Source organism: Octodon degus, unplaced genomic scaffold (assembly GCF_000260255.1).
Source record: "Octodon degus isolate 3935 unplaced genomic scaffold, OctDeg1.0 scaffold00092, whole genome shotgun sequence".
Lineage (NCBI taxonomy): Eukaryota > Metazoa > Chordata > Mammalia > Rodentia > Octodontidae > Octodon > Octodon degus.
Genome location: NW_004524668.1, coordinates 6,686,338 through 6,708,702, shown reverse-complemented (window position 1 = coordinate 6,708,702; position 22,365 = coordinate 6,686,338). Strand labels below are relative to the sequence as shown.

At 56.5% G+C, this 22,365-nt stretch overlaps 1 protein-coding gene across 3 annotated transcripts in view; it reads right to left on the bottom strand.

The window, feature by feature from the left end:
* Window positions 1-22,365, bottom strand: part of Iffo2 (intermediate filament family orphan 2) — a 39,718-nt gene that overhangs the window by 12,822 nt on the left and 4,531 nt on the right. The gene's annotated exons all lie outside the window — the stretch shown is intronic.

Genomic DNA, 22,365 nt, shown 5'->3' with positions numbered 1-22,365 from the left:
AGATGCAGCTGTTCAGTGGGTGAGGCCAGGATTCACACCCAGGCCTGTTTCATTACATTAAAACAAAACCTCACAAATACTGTTCTTGCTTCTTTAGCATTTATCAAATGCCAGGCCCTGTGCCAGGGGCCTCCTGAATGTCATTTCATTCACGCATGCACCGACTGAAGCCAAGTAGGAAAGGATGAAGGGGTGCAGACAGGTATGACACACAGTGGACCCCAAGTATTCACTGAAGGCTGGGGGAAGTGGCTCCATTATAGCCCTCCACCCCCACTCCCCTCAGACACCTCCTTTGCCACAGTATCATTGTACAGGAAGTTGCTTAGTCCTTCGGTAGCCCCAGGGCCTAGGCTCTGTCACCATCCCCATGTATGGAGATCAAGGCTCAGAGTCACATGCCCCAGGCAGGGGGAGGGCAAGGGGCACAGGGACCCAGGCCTGGGGGAGGTTACAGACTGACTGCTGGGGGTCCCTCTGCAGGCTTCCCAAGACCTGCGCCTTCAAAGCCTGAAGGCCCACCCTAGTGCCCTACCCTCTGCTCCGTCTGTGTCTGTGGAGGAGGTGGGACAGCTTCCTTCCCTCCCTCTGTCCTGGGACAGAGAGCTGAGCTTCTGTCTTTCCTCACCCTAGGCTGCCCTCTCCACATGGCCGAAAAGCGAGGCAGTCTGGAAGCCTTTTAGGATGCTGTGAGGCTGGCTAAAAATAGGCCAGAGGGGAGGGGTGGACGAAGAGTGGGTTACGTCACCAGCTTTTGGAAACAAGAGAAAACGGATACTGTTTGCACACACAGGAAAATTCCTCTTCTCTCCCACACTAGACTGCCTCACAGGGCTCCCAGGGGACGCACACCCTTCCCGTTCACTTCAGTCTTTGTCACCTCCTCGTTAGCCCACATAGCTGCCCAGCCTGTCCCAACCCCAGAGGCCGGAGGGGCTGTGACTACCGCTAGCACAGGCGGATGCTGGGAGGAGGGCAGGGTGGGATCCTCTCCTGCATGCTTCTGCTATGCAGAGGGGACCTGAGGCTCAGAGTGTGCAAGACGTTTCCCCAAGGTCACCCAGGATGTCAGGAGCAAGGCAGAGTATACCCTCCACCACCACCACCTCTTGCCAAGAACAGACCCAATGGGGGTCAGGGATGCCAAGCATGGAGAAGTTCCCACCCAGGCTGGTTCTGACCCCAGCCTGGTGGCATGGGGCATCTGGGGCTTCCCTGGGGGAGGTGCAGGCTGACAGGTCCCCAGCTGAATCATCTCTCCTGGCCATGCTGCTCCGAGGGGAGCGTGGCACCGCAGACGCAGCCTGGCTTCTGGGATAATCTCGTGTCTGTGTCTTACCGCAGGGGCAGCAAGGGTGAGGAATGACACACGCACACTCCAGATGGCCCTGGGGCTGTGGCGGAGCAAAACCTCCCCTCTGGGGAGAGGTCAGCAGACTCACTGGGCAGCTGGAGAAAAGGAGGCCCAGAGAGGAAAAATCACCTGCCCACATCAACACAAGGTGAAGTGAGCCCACGTCTTTGGACCTCCAGATAGTCCAGAGCAAATGTCAGTTGGCCGATGTGGTCCACGGTACAGGCATCGGCGCACTCCATCTGCTTTAGCATTAATTTTTTTGTGGGGGAGTACTAGGGCCTGAACTTGGGACCTTGTGCTTGCCAGGCAGGGGCACTTATGCCCCTGAGCCATCTCCTCAGCCCCCTAGCATGAATTATTAACCCTCTCAAGTAAAAAGATTTTTATCCAAAACCATTTTGCAGATGAGTGAGCTGGAATTCAGAGAAGTGAAGCAGCTTGCCTAAGGCCTTGTAGATAGCACCCAGAGAGCTGGGATGAACACCTGGCCCGGCTGTAAAGCAGCAAGTGTGAGCCTTGAATGTCATCGGCAGTCTTGTCCCTTGAAGACCCTGACTCAGCAGGTCTGGGTGGGACAGCTGGTCTGACACAACCAGGTTCGTGGAAACACACAATCCAGTGCTCCCACCTCCCCCACACTCCTTGCACCCTGAGTTCTGCACCTGACCCTTCACCATGCTTCCTGGGATGCTCCCCAAGACCAGCTTAAAAGAGTGCTTTCATGAGCCTGTCATTCGCGAAGCAGGCTCACCTGTCCCCAGGGTGTGCAAAGCAGCTAGTGGTATGGACTACAGAGCCCACTGCCCTGAAGACATCCCTCCCCGCAGTGGTGGCAAGAAAAGCCTGGCTCAGCGGGTGCCAGTGTTGACAGAGCAGAAAACCTCTGCACTGCAGCTGCTGGGGGTTGGGGGGTGAAGGGCCAGACCGGCAATGTCTTTCTAGCAGCAGACACCCAATATCTGCTGCAATTCAGCTCAGGCTGAGGGAGCACCTCAGCGTCACCAAAACCTGATCAACCACGCCTGTGGTTTCAGCATCCACTTCCCCATCCTATCCTGCCTGGCCCTGCCCACCCAGTTAAGTTTTGGGCTAGGCGGAAGGGTGTTCTAGGCAGGGGAAGCAGCAACATCTTCACAGTAGCAAGGCAAGTGCAGCCTCCCACCTAGAGGGGCGCAAGGGCCAGGGGAGCCTTTATAGCTTCCGGGCTCTTAGACCAATGCCCAAAGTCAGCACTGCTGAAAGAAGGTAGAGCTTGGCATCAGCCAACTCATGTCTGGCTGATTCCAACTCCTGGGCCCTCTCAGGCCAAAGGGATCCCCGGTGACATCTGAGATGTGAGCTGGAGTAGAAGGGCTGGGGTCACCATAAAGAGACCACCTTTGGGGCATGAGGTGAGCTCCCAGCAGACCACCCTGACCCACCCACTCAGTCCTTCTGACTTCTCCCTTGGAGTGCTGGATAACAGAAGGGAGAGGAGGGCAGATCACTGTTACCTCAGGAGGTGTTTGCCAAGTTAGGTACCTGTCCACACATGTATAAAATATTTCACATATACCCACCAAGGATTAAAATGGGTTGAAATACCCATTTTGCAGACAGGGAAAGGATTCGCTGCTTAAGTCCCTCCTTTCCCTTTTCCTCCCTCCTCTGTCTCCAGTAATCCCATCCCTTCTCCTGGGCTTGTCTCAAATGTCATCTTCTCCCCATGCCTCAGCATCCACTTCACCTGTTTTCCTGCCTGGGACTGTAGGGGTTTGAGATGTCTGCCTTGGGGGCCCCTACTGGTCTCTCCAGGCAGCCTGGCTAACGCGTTCCAGCCCTGTCATACCAGACCACACAGGGAGGCCACCACACCAGGATCCGCTGGAACCCTGGGCCCCAGCTGAATGAAGGAAAAAAGAAACATGTGGTGAGATCCCTCACCTTGCTGGGAAAGGAGGAAGAGCCGGGTGTCAAACTGGGACCTCCCCACCAGGCTTTGCCTCCATCACCACCATATTCTCTGCTCCTAAACCCTGCCAGGCATTTGGCCAGGTCTGAGTGAGGTTACTTATGGGGCCGTTTTGTTGAATGGAAGGTGGATGAATGGGCCAGGGAGATGGCTTGGTGGAATAAGCGCTTCCCTGGCAAAGGCAAGGATCTGAGTTCAATCCTTGGTTCCACACACACACAAAAAAAAGATGGATGGATGGATGGATGGATGGATGGATGGATGGACAGATGGATGCAAGCAGCACTCATTCCTGGTCCCCCACTCCCCCTCTGCCCAGCCAGACCCCTTTTCCCTGTTGCATCCGTATCTGTACCTCCCAGGCCAGGGGCTCCTAGGAGCCAAGTTCCCAGCACAGCCCAGGCTGTCCTAGTCAGCTTGGCTAGAGCCTCTCCCTGGAGACAGGCTGGGGAGGAAAAGCCGGGACAGGAAGCAGGCAGGGAGAAACAGCAGCCTTCCCTCTCCCCCTGCCCAAGGCTTCAGAGCCAGGGAGGGGTGGCTGGGAGGTTGACACGACACACGCGGGGAGAGGAAAGGACTCCAGAGGGCGACGCGTGGCTGTGATGTGGGGCCTCCACCACCATCTTAACAAATCAGGCACACGTGGGAAGCTGGTGGCTAAGACGGGGAGGCAGCAGCAGCAGCAGCTGCGGCGGTCTCGGCCAGATGTGGTTCTACTGGCATTCCAGAGGAGCCGCCACTGGGAGCACGTGACTGACAAGAACTCTTAGCTGGCCGCGCGGGGGAGGGGCGGCTTCCAGCCCACCCCACCCCCCACCCCGCATCCCAGCAGCTGGGCCAGTGGCTCGGAATGACACACAGACCCAGGAAAAGAGGTTGGAAGGCCGGCCTAAGGAGGGGCGGAAACAAAAGCTGAAGCCCACAAGGAGGCTGACTCAAAGGGTTTTCACTTCCTGTGCTGTCCCCCCAGCCTCCAGCTGGGGAGGAAAGTGGGCACAGGCTTGGTAAAAACTGGAGGTTTCTGGGATCAGCCCTGCTCCTGCTGCTTCCAGCTGTTTGTGACCTTGAACACGTCACTCGCCCTTCCTGGCCTCAGTTTCCCCACCGGTGAAGTGAGGTGGGAAGCACATGACACCTTCTGAGAGGCAGAGAGTCCATGAGGAGGAAGAGGGTGAAAACGCCCAGGCTGAGACTGCTCCGCGGCGGCTGCGGTCTGCACCGCACCTGGGGCGGGCGGGAGCCGCGGGACATCCACGCCCTACAGGGAGGGGAGCGGCGGCACGCCCGGGCCGACTCACTCAGGTGATGGGAAACAGCTCAGGTGAGGCAGGCCGGGGCCACCTGTGGAAAACTTCAATTAGGGCCGAGCGTGGGCCTGGCCCTGGCGTCGGGCAGGTGGGGGCGGAGAGAAGCTTCCTTTTCGGCGAATGCCCTCTCGGCTCCACCCCGCTCGCGGGACGTGTTGCCCAGGCAGCGCCTTGCAGCCCTGCGCTGCTTCCTCCACGTGCTTGGAGGATGCTGCCCCTCCCCATGTGGCCAGTGTCTTGGCCTGGGTGCCCCGCTGAACGGGAGAAGGGGCTGCAGCAGAGGCGGCCGGGGGGGGGGCGGGGGGGGGGGGGGGGAGGCTCTCCTTGGGGTGCCGCCAGCCTCCACTGAGCCCTTACAGGGAACCCCAAACCGAGTCCCACTCAACTTCCTCATTCCTGGCCACCCCCTTTCATACCGGGACAAGCCAGGTAGGTGGCAGAAGACACAAGAAAACAGGGTGGGAGGGGCAGGGCTGGAATACAAGGACAGAAAACCCACAGCCAACCTGGGGCGCATCCCCCAGCAGCTCTCGCCAAACGCAGGCAGGAGCGCCTCACCTAACTTCCTCCTGCCCCTTGGGATACTGTGGTCCTTTCTTCTCCCCTAGAAGGGCAGCCAGGAAGCTCAAGCGAGTAGGAAAGGCCCTCCCTCACCTGCCTTTCCTCCCCATCTCCACCGAGCCCCAAGTCCCCAGGATGGGACACCTCAGAGACGTGCCCATCAGAGCTGCCCAGCTGTACTCTGCTGCTCTCAGAAGGAAACACAAATTAAATGCCAACTGATTGTCTCCACGGAGGAGGTATTAATTTAATGTGAACACTTAACCAGGGCAGCTGGTTCCATTACTGGCGGGCAGTAATGGGCCGGGCAGCCCAGGACGCGGGCTGTGAGCCCGTGATAAGGAGGAGCCTCCACCTGGAGACACACCAGCCGGGGCCCTCATCTGAATCAGAGCAGGCAGGGTCTTGTGCCCCCAGGGGAGAGGGCACCAGGCTGGGAGGCAGAAGGCCCCCATTGCAAGTCCTAGCTGTGCCTCAAGTTCTTTCTGGGCCCTGGGCCTCCGTTTCCCATCTGTGATAGGATCTCCAAGAGTCCCCCTGGACATGACATCTGCAGTGCTGTCTGCAGGCTCTGCATGTGGCCCTTCACTGAACCCAAGGAGCAGGGCATTCGTGTTGACCTGGGCAATGCCAGACCTCTGGCTGCTGACCCCTACCGCCCTGGGTACCCAATCCCTGGCCAACCTATTCATAACCACACCTCTAACCCTAAGCTAAACATCTTGTAGCTCTGACCGCAAGTGAGTTACCTGCCCTCTCTGGCCATGGCAATCTCCACCCACCTCACAGTGTTTTCTGCAACTGACCCATGGCATAATGGACCAAGGTGGCCAGGATAGGGCCTGGCAGAACATGAGCATGCAGTTGGCACCCTCGTCCCCTTGATCCTCCAGTGCCAGTCATTCAGAGAGACCACAACGAGTGACAGGGCCAGACCTGCACCCAGAGCTGTCTGACCCACAAGCCACTGTGCTGCCATCTTCATGTTGCTGATATTAATGATAATGAGCTAAGTGTCACTGTCACCTGGCTGGGTGACCACAGCACAGAGGGCTGGGACAAGGTGGCAGAAGGAAAGAAACCAAACATGAAGGGCCCCTGCCAGCAAAACCCAGAAATATCAGCTTTTGCCCTCTGCATGCCCAGTGCCCAGATGGGCCCTAAGAATTAGGTGTAGCTTGGGGTCTGTCCTCACGAGGGCCACCATGGCAGCAGGGAGACAGAGGCAGGAGAGGCTGGCTGGTCTCATGCAGCACTAGACAGGCACCAGATACTTGAGGCATTCTCCTGGACCCACTGACCACCTGCCCTGATGCCAACTGAAGTTCCTCTCCGTGAGCCACTTTCCCGATGACCCAGTGAGGGAGACCTAAGTGTCAGAAGTGAAAGCCCTTCCGAGAGACGGCAGTTGGCGGGCACCTGCATTCCAGGGCGTAGGTCAGGCGGTGCCCTCAATCATCTCCAGCAGAAACCACGCCTACGGGGACACTCCACCCCACCAAGTAAGACTTCACCCAAAAGGAAAGTTACTCAGGGAGCAGCACCCCATGTGAAAAGAAATCAGCACCCTAAATTACAGGCTACTTTGAGGTTTCCAGGGCACCATTTCCAGCCTCTTCCTGGCATGACCACATCTTCCTTGCCTCCTCCAGGGAGCCTTCTGTGATGTCCCCACGATCCATCATTACATCTATAGGTGTCTCCAGTTCTGGGACCTGCTTTCGCACTATAAATTTCCACTTCCCTGTTTCTCTCATCACACTCTGCCCTCACTGTAAAATACTAATTACGTGCCAACCCTTTTACTCCTGCACAAGCCCCTACCACAGGTCTGTGAGCTGGGTGCTATCATTCCCATTTTACAGATTAGAACACTGGGCTTGGGTGAAAAGACTTCCTCAAGGTCAAACCAAGGTCCATCTGAGTCCCTCAGCTCGGTGGTGAGATAACACCTCCTCAGCCCCATGAACTTCTTCCCCTTTGCGTGACCCTCAGTTCACCAAAAGAGCCAAAGAACTCTGCCCTAGAACCAGCGGCCACTTTCAATGCGCCTCCTTCCCCAGGGCGGATGGACAAAGGCTCCTAAAGCACTCGCTGAAGATCCAAGTGTGGGGAACTCCGGTATAAACATGAGAGAGGGCAGCCAGCTCTGGAGCCCCCTCCAGGGTGGAACCTCACCCTCATCCTGCAACCCACCAAGGATGGGAGGCCCGAAGCCCTGTGTGTACCAGGATGGCAGGGTACCTACCCCGGGCCCTCAAGACCAGAAAGCATCTAGGTTGTGCCCCTGGGTGAAGAGGACCCATCTGAATGGCCAGAAGAAAAACAAAGAATCTCTCATCACACCAAAAATACCTGTTGCCCCTGGAATGGGACTTGGTGGCTAGGACTGGGCTGAGGTGGCTTTTGTCACTCTGGTCCCCCTGTATCTTTTCTAACTGTGGTAAAATACACACAACATAAAATTTACCACTGAACCACTTCCAAGTGGCCAGTTCTGCAGCATTAGGCACCTTCTCCCTGTGATCAGCGGTTACCACCCCATCTCCAGCAATGTCTCCCTCTCCCCAAACTGAATCTCCATTACTGTAAAACCCTAACTCTGCATCTCCTCTCTTCTACTTTCTGACTTTCTGGTCAGACCATTCTGTGTAGCTCACAGACCTGGAACCACACACCATTTGTCTTTTTGTGACTGCCTTACTTCACTTAGCAAATGTCCTCAAGGTCCGTCTACCGTGTAGACAATGTTAACATGTCCTCTTGCTTATGGTTTGCAGTAGTTTTGTTGTGTGTTGTCCACACCACGTCTCATGATGTTGCCCCAGCTGAATAGGAACTCTCAGTCCTTCCACCTCAGCCTCCTGAGGAGCTAGGGCGACAGGCTGCACCACCATGCCTCGCTCGCTCTGCCGTGCTCTGGATGTCTGTCCTCAAAGGTCTGTGTGCTGAACCTGTGGTCCACAGCATGATAATACTGGGAGGATGTGGGGCGTCTGACAGACTCTGCCCTCAGAGGGGACAGAGGGGCTTCTCCTGGGCCCCTGGGGGGATGGATGCCTGGCTCCTCCTCATTCCCTGGCTTCTTGGCCGGCTCCCTCCCACATGTTCCCCCATGTTGTGACACGGCCAGCCTTCCCCAGAGCCCGTACCATGCTATCTGGACTCTCAGTCTCCAAACCTGGGAGTGCAATCTCATTTTTATCAGTTATCCAGCCGCGTGTATTTTGTTTCAGCAACAGCACTAATCCACTCTCCTGTGGCCCCTCACTATTTCTGAATGACATCATGAGTGCTTGCATAGTCAGAAATTCAAAATCACTTACATTGTAAGGCAAAAATACCTTCTCACTTTCTCCTTGTTTTAAATTGCACAAGGGTTTTACAGTGATGACAAAAGAGAAAGGGGGGAAAAACTACACAGATAAGCCGAACAAAAAAAATCCCAAACCCCACCTACATCTTCCCCGAGTGACTACTAAAACCAGGAGCATGCCCTTCCTGCCTTTTTCTTGTGAGATTCTTTTTTTCTTAAGTGATTTTTTTAAAAAGGCAGGTTCTGCATCCTTCCCCTTTATTTTTTTGCAGAACCGGGGATTGAACTCAGGGTCTTGTGCTTGCCAAGGAAGCGCTTATTCCACTGAGCCATCTCCCCGGCCCTATCATTCCCCTTTCTAATGCTAACTTCAGGACCCACTTGTACGGCTCCTCCTCCAGGATGCCTTTCCTGACTCCTAGAACCAGAACTAAGAAGCCCTCTTCTGCACTGCAAGGCTCTGGGTTGCTTGGTACTTAGGCTATTACCTGCCAGTGCCCCTAGTTCTTGCAAAATCAGCCCCCCAGCTCTGGGTTGCAGGGACAACTTCAGTGCCCAGCGGTGGCTCAGTACACAGCAGGTGCTGGATAAAAAGGGCCCTTGAGGGTCACCACCAGGGTCTTCCCTAGAAGAGCCAACCTAGGACCAGTGCAGCCCTGACTCACAGTGGCCTTGGACGTGGCCTCCCTGCCTGTCCTTCCATCCAGCCTCAGTTTCCCCAGAGCCTCCACAGAGCAGGCCAGCTTTGCTACTCTCTTCTTTCACTTCAAGCCAGGCTTACTTCACCTGGGCTGAGGCCCTGACCTGGCCCAGCCCCTAGAGCTCCTCCCCTCCCCTCCCCCACCCCAGCACCATCCAGCCCTCAGCCTCAGGGCTCCAGTCCATTTTTGCCCACCTCCAGGAGCTGGGCATGGAAGTTGGCGTCTGTAATCCCAGCACTCTAGGCTGAGACAAGAGGATTGCTGTGAATTCAAGGCCAGCCTGGGCTCAAAGGAGCTCAAGACCAGCCTGCACCACACAGTGAAACCCCGTCTCAAAACAAAACAACAAAAAAGTAAAGGGGAAGCCAGCAGCAGCTCTGGACAAGGTCTCTGGACACCCAGAGGCCAAGATGCAGGAGGAGGCCCCAGGGGTCCATCCCCAGGAGGGTGCGGGGCCCCACCCAGGGGTATGTTTACAGCTTTGCTGGGAAAAAACAGCAACTCCCAAGGCTATTTTAGAAACCTAATATGCACTTTCAGTCTCTCTGCTGTTTATTCCAAGTGGCCAAGCAGCAAGCAGGTGAACACAGAGCCTCCAAGGCCAGCAACTCTGTAAATTCTCATCAGCCACTTCACAGCCCCAGCTGGCTGGGGCCATCCTGGTCTCCTAGCCTGGTTAAAAGAAGGGGTCACGTCCAGGCAGAGCCTGGCCAACAAGGGTTGAGGCCTGGTCCTGGGCTTACAACACAGCTCTGCAGCCTTGAGCGAAGTTCCCTGCCAGGACTCAGTCTCCCTGTCTGTATAATGGGGGTAGCCAAGCAGATTAATGGAGCCAATCCAAAACTGGGTCCACAAGGGATGAAAAAATAAAAAATAAAAATCACACAAAACCCAGACCCCCAGGGCATCACAGGGGGACTCTCAGTCTGGGCTATCCATAGAAAAGTCAGAAGCCCAGAGAGGTGACAGGATGTGCCCAAGGTTACAGAGCCAAGCAATGATGACAAACATAGCCAGTGCTAGTGCAGATGTGGATGGGTCCCAGCACAGTGCCTGGGCGTGTGCTGCCCTCGCTGATCTCACTGGCCCGGCAGCTGGGACAGGTAATTACACTGCAAAGGGCTGCACCTGCCTGCCCGGAGAGGGGCTTCTGACTAAACACAGCTCAAGGGGACAGATTCACTTCTTAACACCCACTGCTGCTGTCAGGGCAGGCCCAGGTATTCACCATGGAGCAAAGCAGGGACACTGGGCACCCCCACCCCAACACACACGTGTGCACAGGCACGTGCGCATGCACACGCGGATACCTCTCTTAGGCGACAGAAAAGTCCCTCCCTCCAGACAGGAGGGGAGATGAAATGCTGCAGAGACACCCAGAGAAACCCTGTGACAAGAAAGCCCCTGGCAGCTCATCTTGTGAATGGAGCCCCTCACTTCTTTGTCTCCATTTGGAAACAGAGGCCCCCGCGTGAAGTGCCTTGTGCCGGGACCCTAACCATAACTGTTCGCAGCAGGAAGTGTTAGCATGTGCCGGCCCCTCTGAAGCCATTTCATCCTCGCTGCAATCTTATGAGGTAGGTATTATCATCGTGCCCATTATAAAGATAAGGAAACTGAGGCCTGGGGAACTGAAGTCACTTGTCCAAGGTCTCAGAGCTCACAAGCAGATGACCCAGGGCTTGAACCCAGTCTGGCTCTGGAGCCTGCACATAAAGCATCAGAGGCTACATTAGAACCCAGGTCCCAAAGCCGGGGTTCATTTCTGAGACAGGTGTCTTCACCCTGAAAGGGAGAAGATGACAGAGTGTCTCAGTATCCCAGGGGACTAGACAGGACAGCAAGCTGCATCACCCCACAACTCCCAGTGGGTAACCAGGCTGAGCACAGTGGGCTCCTGATTGTGCGGTGTGTGTGGCTCTGTTGGCCTGGCCCAGCTCTCAGTGGAGGGGAGAGCTCTGGGTCTGCAGAAGACAAGGCCCCGAAAGCGGACTCTCCCAGGCACTGCCCAGGGCCCACCCTGGGCGAGGGGCAGGACCACCAAGGGACTGGCACAAAGCAGTTCCTTTTCCCACTGTTAAGGTTTGTGTCAGGTTGTCCCCTCAAAGCCTCATGCAATCATGGGATGGACTTCTAGACTTTATGATTCATTATTGACCTAGTACTGGGATTATAGGTGTAAATGCTGCTGGGATTACGGGTGTAAATGCTGCTGGGATTACAGGTGTGAGTGCTACACCCAGCCTGGGGCAGACAGCCTAAACACAACATAAGGGAGACAGACTTGCTTTGTTGCCATTGTTGTTGCTAGTCCTCCCATTTGCTTTTGCTGTTTTCCACTACCATGAACAGCTGCCCTCTGCCATGTGCCAATCTGCCTTGGAACCAGCCAAGCATGGACTGAAACCTCCTCTGACTGTGAGCTAAATAAACCTTTCCTTCCTTAATTTTGGGTGTCAGGTATTTTTGTCCCAGCCACGAGAGAAAAGTAACTGAGACCCACTAAGCCCAACTGAGGCCTGCCAGGCCCTGAGTTGTAACCCTCCAGCTACACAACCCTGGATTCAGCAAAATGCCAAACGGGACATGGTCTGGGAAAGAGGGACAGTAAGGGGCCAGCCTGGGGGCAGCAGGGAGGCTGTCTGTATCTGTTTTCTGCTTCCATCTCCAAATAGTTGGGGTCGGACACCCCAGGGTGCCGCCTAGAGCCGCCACTCCCCTGCATGACCTGGTAAGAGAGACTTCACCTATCTGACTTCCCACTTCACCTCCAAAATGGGGTGACGATTCACCTGCCTACTTCAGTTGTGACCCCAAGTGCCCAGCATCCATGGGCCCCTCTTGGCGGTGGGCACCTCTTCCGGGGGCTGGAGGGCTGTCACAGTGGCCGGCCCTAGCGTCACTGAGATATGCTTTTTGTCCCTCATAGGTGTTCTCTTCTGGATCTCCCTCCCCCCCTCCCCGATCCTGGGAATGCAGCACAGCCTGGCATGCCGCGCGTCCCAGACTGCTTGGTTCACAGTAGGTGCTCAATCAGTCCTGACTGGATGGAAGAGCTTGTGAGCTCGGGCTGTGGGTGAAGTGGTGTCCAGATCCGAGGACTCTGCCTGTGTGGATTTGCTGTGTGATCTTGGGCCTCTCCCTGTACCTCTCTGGGTCCATCTTCAAGGAAGCCCAGACTTCCCCATATCACTAGATTCCAGCTACCCCAGCCCAGAGGGGGCTCTTTCTCAGGTGGCCTGGCCTCACAGGGACACAGCAGGGTCCACAGCCACCCCAGCAGGCTCACAGAGGCGGCAGGTGAGCCTCCTCCTGGTGACTTTGCCTTGGGACAGATGCGACACAGTGTCGGTCTGTCAGGCCAGATGGCCTACATGGCCCAGGGACCAGGACACCAGCTGGGAGTCTGGTTCCCAGGCAGAGCTGCTTAACTCCTTCCTGCCCCAGGCCCAGAGCTGAGGGCCTCTTGGTGATCTGCTCTACCCTCAGAATTGAGGGGCCTCCCTGGGACCAAACGGGGGAGGGGACGCCTGGGTAGGAGGAAGATGCTGCAGTGGTCCCCGGGGCAGCCCTGGACCACCAGGAAGCTGCTGAGCAGGGGCCAATGGGCAAGAGTAGCAGGGAGGGGCAGCTCCAAGCTAGGAGCCCCGTGCAGCCACCTGGCTGGCTTCTTTGCTCTTGAGACAGCCGGCTAGGGCAGGAGCCACAGCCACCTTCATCAAATGGAACAGCCCAGTCCCCTGCCCAAACTCAGAGGCATCACCATCCTGTAGGAGGAGGCCGCCAGGATCTGCCACGCTGGCTCAACAGCCAAGCACGCGGGGCTCAGCCTCTCCGGTCCTCAGTTTCCCATCAGGAAAGGTGGGGTCGGGGTTATTGCTGGGTTCCAGGGGCTGGGGGACTCCACCACTCCAGAAGGCATGCGCTTCTTTGCTGGGAACCTAGGGGACCCTAAAGGGACTGGCCAAACTCTTCCTGTGCAAAACATGTCCTGGTCGCATCTGAGTCAAGGCCCAGGCCTCTGAGGAGGGTGAAGAAAAGGGGTCTACAGGGCATTTCCAGAGGCAGAGGGACCACAGGAGGACTGCCTTGAATAGCACCAGGCAGCCTATGTCTATTAATTTTCCTACGCCGTGGAAAACTATGACAAGAAGTGCAGCGTTTAGGATTATGGCCAGAGACCGGGAAGCACTTTGCAGTGGGTCCTGCAAGGCAAGAGCAGGGGAAGGCTCTGCAATACACCTCCTAGGCAACAAGACCTTCAGGAGGGTCCCAACAGGCAAGGTGACACCGCAGGGCAGAGCGCAGCTCCGGCCTGAGACCTGCACACTTGTACGGTGTGCCCCTCCGATGCTTCTCAGAACAGAGGTTCTAGAGGGTTCCAGAGAAGCCCAAGCACATGTCCTAACAGCTGAGGGGGAAGAGCTGGGTAAGCAGGTTCCCAGCCAGGAGTGACAGGTGTCTGTCAGCACAGCAGAGAGCCAAGAACGTGGTGGCACTGGGACCCAGATAGACCCAACTGAGTCCTGGCTCTGCTACCTTGGGTAAGTCACTGCCCCTCTCTGAAAAACAGGAGGGGAAACTAAAGGATCTCTAAGGACATTTCCAGCCCAGAGGTGACAGTCATTTGGAAAGCCCCTGAGGTCGGAAAGCCCCCGAAGTTGGCAAGCTGCTAGGTGACACAGTATCAAGCTCACAGCCTGAACACAGGCCTGAATAGAGGGACCCAGAAAATGATGGGTGAATGAAGAGAGGGATGATCAAGCGGGGTGCTCACGAAGGCGAAGAGTACAAAGACCACATTTCCCAAGACAGCGCCTTACTCAGCCCACGAGGCTTCCGGGAATGAGTCCCAGTCACTCACACCCTCTAGCCTCCGAACCCCTTCTCTAACTTGCACACAACATGCTCCCTGCTGTGACTCAACTCTGAAGACAGAGATGGAAGTGCCAGTGCTCCCAAAGCCAGGCAGCTCCTCTGTCCAGGCCACCCCCTGCGCTCTCAGCCTGCAGAGTCAGCTCCCAAGGCCCTGTAGAATGAGCTTCTGTGGTGCCGGAACCTAGCGATGATTGGATGCCAAGGAGACCCAGACACACGAGCCAGCTCTGCCACTCCCTAGATGTAACAGCTAACAGGTCATTTCACCCTCTGAGGCTCAGTTTTCTCACCTGTGTGATGGGCATCACCACTACAACCTGTCCAGAGCACAGTGGTGTCCCAGAGAGTCCACACAACTCCTTACACCGTGCTGGGATGGGAGTGCCCAGGTGTGCTGGACTCTTCTGGGTACTTCTGGATCCTGCACCCCTGGAGAGCAACTGGGCTCCTCTCCAGCCCCCACCTGGCTTCCTCACGGGGTGACGGGGTTACGTCCTGCACTTCAACCCAGCAGAAGCAACAAAGCAGCCTTTGTTTCAGAGACAAAACCCTAATCGTGGGTCTTACGTCAACCCTGGAAAAACAATGCCAGCCACATTCAATGTCACCCTCTGCCAAGGTCTGGGAGGGAGGGCTTCACGTACAAGACCTGGAAGAAGCTGAGGGCTGTCTGGCTGCCTTGAAGCCGTCTTCCAACTGCCCATCTCATTCCCATGATGAACCCAGTTCGCAGGCTGGCGCACTGAGCCCGTGGGCGGGGGGGGAGAGCACTCTTGGAGAAGAGTCTCCCAGATGTGGGTCTGAATCCCAGCCTGCCTCTGCATTGTGACATCCGGAGTCTGCGTCCATAACTGTCCAGAAGGGAGCCTGGGACTTCCCATGATCCTGTGAGAGGATCCCTCTTCATGCCGCCCTATGCTGGACACAGCCTCGAATGCTAGGTCTTGACCTCCCGGTCACCCCGTGCTGACAGTCTGCTGGAGAGGAAAGGGGACATGACCTCTGTCTTGCCAACTGGCCAGGCTGCCCTACTGGGAAGCGGAAGTGCCCAGAGCACAAAAGGCCAGTCTATAGCCGGAAGGACAAGGAGGTAGGCAGTTCCCACTGAGTCGGGGTCTGCCGGCTGGAGAGGACCAGGCCAGGCCAGGCCCGAGGGGACAGAGAGGGAACAGCTAAGTGTTCAGTACACACTGCCCCCCTTAGACCCCTGTGGCCACCTATAAGCTAAGGTCCTCACCCCACTTCACAGATAACACAACTGAGGCTTGGCAGCAATGTGAATCCAGGCGGTCTCAGCCCAGGGCCACAGCTTCCACCCAAGAGAAGGCCCAGCCCAAGGCCCACGTGGAACACCAAGGAAGAGGGAGCAGGGTGGTTTCCTCATGGTATTATTGTACCTTAAGGCTCGAGGAAGAAACCACCTACCAGCTGGACGACCCTTGAGCCTGGCATGTGTGGGGTGCAGCCTTCTCCTACCCCAAGTCAGGTAAGCCCTGGCGTTTCCAACACGAGAGCTGATGCGTCAAATCCACAAGGACGATGTGTGGGGCTGCATTCCCAGGCAGCGGCTCCGGAGTCTCAGCCTCTAGTGACTAGGAGCTTAGGCGGGATGGCTCGTCCAACTCCCGCAAGCCAGGTGAAGTTCTAAGCCTTCTGAGGTTGGGGCTCATGAGAACAGAGCCTCCCAAGCCCAGGTTATCAACAGCCCTGTCAACTTCATCATCCCATTTTACATGAGGAAACTGAGGCACAGGGAAACAGTGCAGCCAAGCACAGTGCTGGCGGACGGGGATGGTCGGTCACCAAGAGAATCAAGATGCCCAGAACCCCCAAGGTGCCAAGAAGAGGCTGGCTCCATAGGCCCATGTCACACGGTCCGGGCTCCAAGGTGTGTGTGCTGTGGCAGGAAACCCTCCCCCACCCCACCAGCACTCTAGCTGCTAGGAGTCATCCAAGACCCTCGACAGAGCCCAGTCCCCAGAAGGGGCCCCTCCCTTACCGAGCCCAGCTCAGGGGCAGGCGAGCAGACCCAGCCCAGCCCTCTCTGTGGGGATATCTCAAGGGAACTGTTTTACGCTGGGCTCTGGTTTTCCTACCTGTAACACAGTCACCGAAACGTGAGCGGGACAGAGACAAAACACTGAAAAATAGACTCTCCAGTGTTTCTACAAAACAGAAAGCTCATGTGCCCACTGGGGGTGGCAGGGGTAGATATGGTTCTGCCAGGAGCAGGGGCATGGATGAGAAGCAACCTTGACACCACCCTGAGCCCTCTGGGCCAGTGGAAGAGAGGTCACAGGCGAGGGAGAAAACACAGCAGGCCAGGAGAGCTAAGATGAGCCTGCCCCCGCCCTCCTCACTGCACCATGGCCCCCAGCACTGGACTGGGGCCCCCACAGCCAGTCCTGACTTCTGTGGCCTGGCAGCCAGCAGGCTAGCCACCTTGCCCCCACATGTGGAGCCCCTTCTGCAAGGGGCCCTGGGGGCCCAGAGGTGGGGTCTGGACCTCAAGGGCTCCAAGTCATCAGGGAACAGACAGAAGCTTGGACACATGTTCACGCATATGTGACACGCGAGCACACACACAGGAGCACAAAGCGCCCGCGACAAGAACACCACCTGGGCCCTGCATGTGGTAGAGGCATGGGGGATACCTTGCCCTGTACAGGCTAAGAAACCAGCCTTAAAAATCGGAGAACAGAACAAGAAAGAAAGAACTGAGGGACAGGAGGGAGGGCAGAGAGAACAAAACAGAAACTGAGCGCCAGGAAGGGGTAGGGGTTGCGAAGAGGAGCAGAGCCAGACCAGTGGTGGCCGGTCCTCCCCAGCCCGGGCATGGGTCACCCGCCGGGCCTCTGCCCAGGTCCTCCCCACCCGCAGCAGCTTCCTCCTCCTCTGCCCCGTGACTGGACCTCTATAAACTACAACCCCAGCGACGTCTCCTCCAGGAAGCCTTCCGAGACTGGTCCTGTGCTGATTCCCAGAGCTTTCTGGAATCCTGGGCTCTCAACATCCATCCGGGGTCTCACCAGAGTCCCACCCGGAGCTCCAGAACTCTCTGGTCTTGACTCCAGCTATCGCACCCCCACAGATCTTTCACTACCTCCCAAAAATTCTGCCCATGACCACAGCAGACCTGGGGCTCCAAACTGGGCCCCCAGCAGGCGGGGGCAAATGTGGTGCCCCTGCCCAGAGAGGAGCCCGTCTGCAGGGATTTTCACAAAATCCACTCAGACCCGCAGCTCCTCTCTTCCGCCCACCCCCCAGCCCCCTCCCCCCTCCAGCCAGCAGACAGAAGGTAGTGAGCCAAGAAAGGTCTTAAATAACCTGAGTAATAAAAGTGGTCCATCAAGAGGGCGGAAGGCAGTGGCTCCTCCCCCGCACGTGGAGGCAGGGGGCTGGGGAGCTCGCACCTTCCTCAGTCCTACAGCCAGAAGCGCTGAGCAGGCATCTCTGCACATCCGGGTGCCTTGCAGCCACACAGAAGGACTCCTGCCCAGGCCAGCACCCTATGCCCACCCCACTCCCGATTCCCACAGCACCCCTGTCCCATCTGCTTGTCCCCAGTCCATGCATTGCAAGCCTCCATTTCCAGATAAGGCCAGGAAGGCTCAGGCACAGCGACTCTCCCCAGGACTGGAGGCTCAGGAGCAGCGCCCTGATTCCCGATCCCCGTTGCTCTGCCCTGGGCTGTCTCACTCAGCCTCTTTCTGCCCAGCCCGGATGGTCGAAGGATGCAAGGGCAAAGGAGATTAAGTATTTCATGAAGCTTAATGGGAAACCGGGAAGGACATGACACTGTAGGGAAGGCCCAGGGCTTCCAATAACTTTCCCCTCCACCCACAGCTCACATACCACTTATCCCCATTTCACAGAGGTGCAAACTGAGGCTCGCTGGACAAGACATGGCATAAAGGCTGGCTCTGCTTCTGAGTCACTGGCTTCAAATCTCATTTTTGCTGCCTCCCAGCTGTGTCTTGCCCAATTCCTTCAAGGTCCCCCTCCATTGCTCAGTATCCGTGTCTCTGAAATGGGCTAATAGGGAGGCCCACTGTACAAGGGCAGGATGAGGCTGCCTGAGACACGTGTGTGAACTGGTTTGCATGTGGCCAGAGAACATAAATCCTGTGTAAATATTTGTTTAATAAATTCATAATTGTTCCTTGGGCTCCCAGTCTGCACCGGCACTGTTTGAGACTGCCCTTGTCAGGTGGTATTGTCACATGTTGGCTATGTCCCCAGGCTCTGAGCTCTGCAGGGCAGAGGCTGAGGCTGCTTCCCCCAGTGCCCAGCCCCGGCCCGGCACATGATGGGGGCTCCTCCACTGTGGTGAGAGTGAGCTCTGGCTTCTCAGACGTCACTCCCAGCAGTCCCCGCGAGAGGCAGGAAATGACAATACTGAGCTCCCCATGCCCTGGCAGAGCTGGAGCTCACGGCTGACAGAAAGCAAAAGTTTGGGGGTTTCCCGGCCCAGGGTGCAAAAGTTAGGGACTCCCCAGGCCAGGGCAGAGGCCAGCCCGTCCATCCTGTCCCTCCTGCGGCCGGAGTGAATGCTCTCTCCTGCTCTCACCAGGTGATAAGAAGCTCTGTCCACTGCCTGGGGACTCTCACCAGCAGGACAGAAGGAGCACGCCTACAAGCCTAGAGCACAGCCAACCTTGGCTGAGGTGTCCAGGCTGTGCTGTCACCCTCAGCTTAAAGGAACCACATGGACAATGTGTCTTAAAGGTATGGCCCTGCTGTGGTTGGTAAGGGAGCCCCTCCCCCAGAACTCAACCCCCACCAGATCCTCTCTGAAGAGTGGGGGAGGGGCCTGGTACAGGGGCTCGGGAACCTCATCCGCCTGCCGCTGCCACTGATTCATTCGCTTGTGGAGAAATAATTACTGTCAGGTGACAGCAGGAAGTCTCCCGCATGTAGCAACCACCTCCAGTTCTGCCACCCACTGCGCCAATATCGTGACAGGTGTTGGGCAGCCCCTGCCCCATGACTGCCTCCTGCCAGCATCCTCATCCCCAGGGCCAGCCTTCAGCAGCCTTCAGTGACATGGGACAGGACCGCTGCCAGAGAAGGGCACTGAGCTAGGGCTCTGGATACTGAAATGGGACTGTGAGATCTGGGGCAGATTTCCTCGCCTGTAAAAACAGCTTCTTTGCAAAATCCCTACTTTTTTTCATAAATTTTATTTAAAAAATCTTTTCATTTATCTGTTTGGTACAGGGTCTCTCTGCGCAGCTCACACTTGTAATGATCCTCCTGTCTCAGCCTCCCCAGCCCTGGGATTACAGGTGTGTGCTACCACGCCTGGTTTTGGTGGCCAGCATGGTGTGTGGCACCGGGGATGGAATCCAGGTACCCCCTAGCTATCTCCTCCATCCAACCCCTACCTCTTGAGGTTGCCCTACTAATTCTCACTTAAAGGCATCATCACAAAACCTAGCACAAAGTAAGTGCTCAATAAACAGCGGATGTTAAATCAGATTGTTGTATATTTAAACCCTCTTCTGACATGTTTTCTTATCACATTATTTCAATTGTGCTTTGTTTGTCCATTGTGTTTGAGACAGGGTCTCACTATGGAGTCCAGGCAAGTCTGGGCAAAGGTTGGGGCTGCACAGGGCTCCAGGGCTCCACTCCACTACCCAGGCAACAGGGCCAGGTGCTTGCCAGGCTTAGTGTTAGGTGACAGTTACCACCTCCTGTACCAGGGACTAGAATGAGAAACCACATCCTGCCCAGGAAGCCAACCGCCTAGTGCCCGGTATGGGCAGGAGGGCACACCCCTGGTAGACAGGCAGCGTCACAAATCAGCATCCCACCTGGCCTGAACCCTCAAGCACCAACCTCACAGTCTGGCAATGCCCAGAAGGCTGCACAAGCCACAACAGGCAAGGTAAGTCGTTGACCTGTGTCCCCGTAACAGATCTGGAAGAGCTTACCCTTGCCCTGCCAAGGCTTCCCACGTAGCACTTTGGGGGGGCTTTATCCTGTACATACAACATGGTGTAGCTACATGAGCCTACCTCTTCAGAACAGGGTCCTCGGCATCCCCATTTTACAGATGGAGAAACTGAGGCTCAAGTAGCAAAGAACTGAGGCTAAGCTTATTCAGCTTTTCCCTCCCGCACTGCCGGAATACCTGGCACCAGATGCTACATGTGTGCTGCTGTACTGACCTGGAGCTTCTGGCTCTGAGTCCGGACCCCTCGCTCCTCATGCGGAGGGGTCCCTGCAGGAGTCTGGGTGATCTGTCCTATCTGCTCTCCCCTCTGGTGCCTTCTAGCAGGCAGCAGCCAGAAAGAGCAGGGAGTCCTCCCCTGTCCACACAAATATTTACTTAGCAGCATGGACTCTAGCCGGCCCTGGCTGGCTTCAGGGCAGGAGCAGAAGAGAGGCCACAGCAGAGCTGAGACGGCAGTTGGGGGAGCAGACACATCCCAGGCCACAGCGACAGTGATGCAGGAGTGCGCAGGACACCTGGCAGAACAGAGTCCAGGAGGAGGCACACAGCCCTAACCCTGAGCCCAGGGGACAGGAGGGCTCAGGCAACCTCTCCTGCCATCTGTGACACAGAAAACAAACCAAGAGCAGCCCGCATCGCCTCCCGCTACGGTCCAAAGCCAGGGCTGCAGATCGCAAAGTCCCCAGCAGGATTTCAATCGATTCTCCTGGAAGTCAGCGCCTGTGGCTGGGGCCAAGGGCACGCTCAGATTCTGGTCCACCTTTCTGCGTCCTTTGAATACCCACACGTCCTGGTGAGGACTCAGCCACTGCCGGCGTGAAGAGGGAGCTGGGGGCTGCGGGTGTGTGTTTGCGTGGACACGTGAGTCGGGGATGGGGGGCTCCGCGGGGCCAGGCCAGGGGCCCGCCCCGCATTCCTCGCAAAGGAATCCTCAGCATCAGCTGTCCTCAGCTTCCTTTTCTTTCCTGGGACTGCACTTCCCCCATTCCCTCTAGTTTAAGGCTCTGAGAATCCTTCCCAAATTTGTCCCCAGGGAAAATGCCAGCCCAGCCAAAAGACTCAGCGATAGTGCTAGGGTGGTTCCCAGTTCTCAAGAGAACTGGAGACCCAGATGGAGGGGTTTTGTGTGTTTCCTTTTCTTTCCTTTCCTTCCTTGCATCCTTCCTTCCTTCCTTCCTTCCTTCCTTCCTTCCTTCCTTCCTTTCTCTTTCTTTTAAAGAAAGTTAAGAGAAAGAGCTGGGGGGGCGAGGTGAGAGGCAAGAGACTCCCAGGGGCACAAATCAACTGCTAATATGGGCCCAAGGCCCTTCTGAGGTGCAGGACAAAGAGGCAGCCCTCTCTGCCTCTGCCCCCCCCCCCTCCGGCGCCTTCCTTGCGACAGAGACCAGCAATGTGTCCTGAAATGGACTTGTCAGGCACTCCAGGGCCGTGCCCAGAAAGCCTCATAAATTAAGGGAAGCGACTCTGCCAGGGGAAGAAGGGTGGGCAGGAGAGGAGGGCACCCTGGGAGCCTACTAAGCCTGGAGGACCTTAACACAGAGCTCATTTATTCCTTCCTGGCCCCTGCGGTGCAATAGCAAAGTGGCTGGGACAGCTCAGAGAGGTCAAGTCACCAGCCCACAGTCACACAGATACAAGAATGGCGGAGCTGCGGCTGGGAATATAGCTCAGCAGTTTAAGTGTCTGCCTGTCAAGCGCAAGGTTCCAAATTAGATCCCCGATACCACAAAAGAATGGCAGAGCTGTGATGGGAGTCCCTTTCCATCTGTGGGATCCTCAGAAAAATGGAAAGCATGGATGGAAACAGCAGAAAGCAAAGCCCTCTGAGACCTTTCTGGGGCAGTCTTTTGGCCTTGGGACATTCAGGGGCCAGCACCCACCTGCTCGAGGGCCTCCCCAAAGCATGACATGCCAGCTGACCCACCCACCATCCCTTTTTGGAGACCTCCATTCTGGCTGGCAGCCCAGCCCTTCCGGTTCCTAAGCAGAAATAGCTGTGACAAAAGTCCCTCCCATCCCAGAAAGTGGCTTTTTAAGAAATGCTTAAAACAGACACACAGCAAAATGGAGAGGGCTCTGCTCCGTCTAACTGCAGGCGGGGTGACGCGGGCATCACGTCGGAGCTCCGGGCATGCTCTCAGTAGCCCAGCTCAGCTGTGTGGGTCAGCACCCTGTGGGGCTCGGTTTCCCCAGCTCTAAATAAAAGTACACAGCGGAATCTGCTGTTTTCAAACTGAAACCAGGCTACCCACTGGGAGTCCCACATAAACAGCTGCTGGGGTGTTCTCAGCGTCCCACTACCCCTGCTACGGCCTCTGGGCTCTGAAGGGTC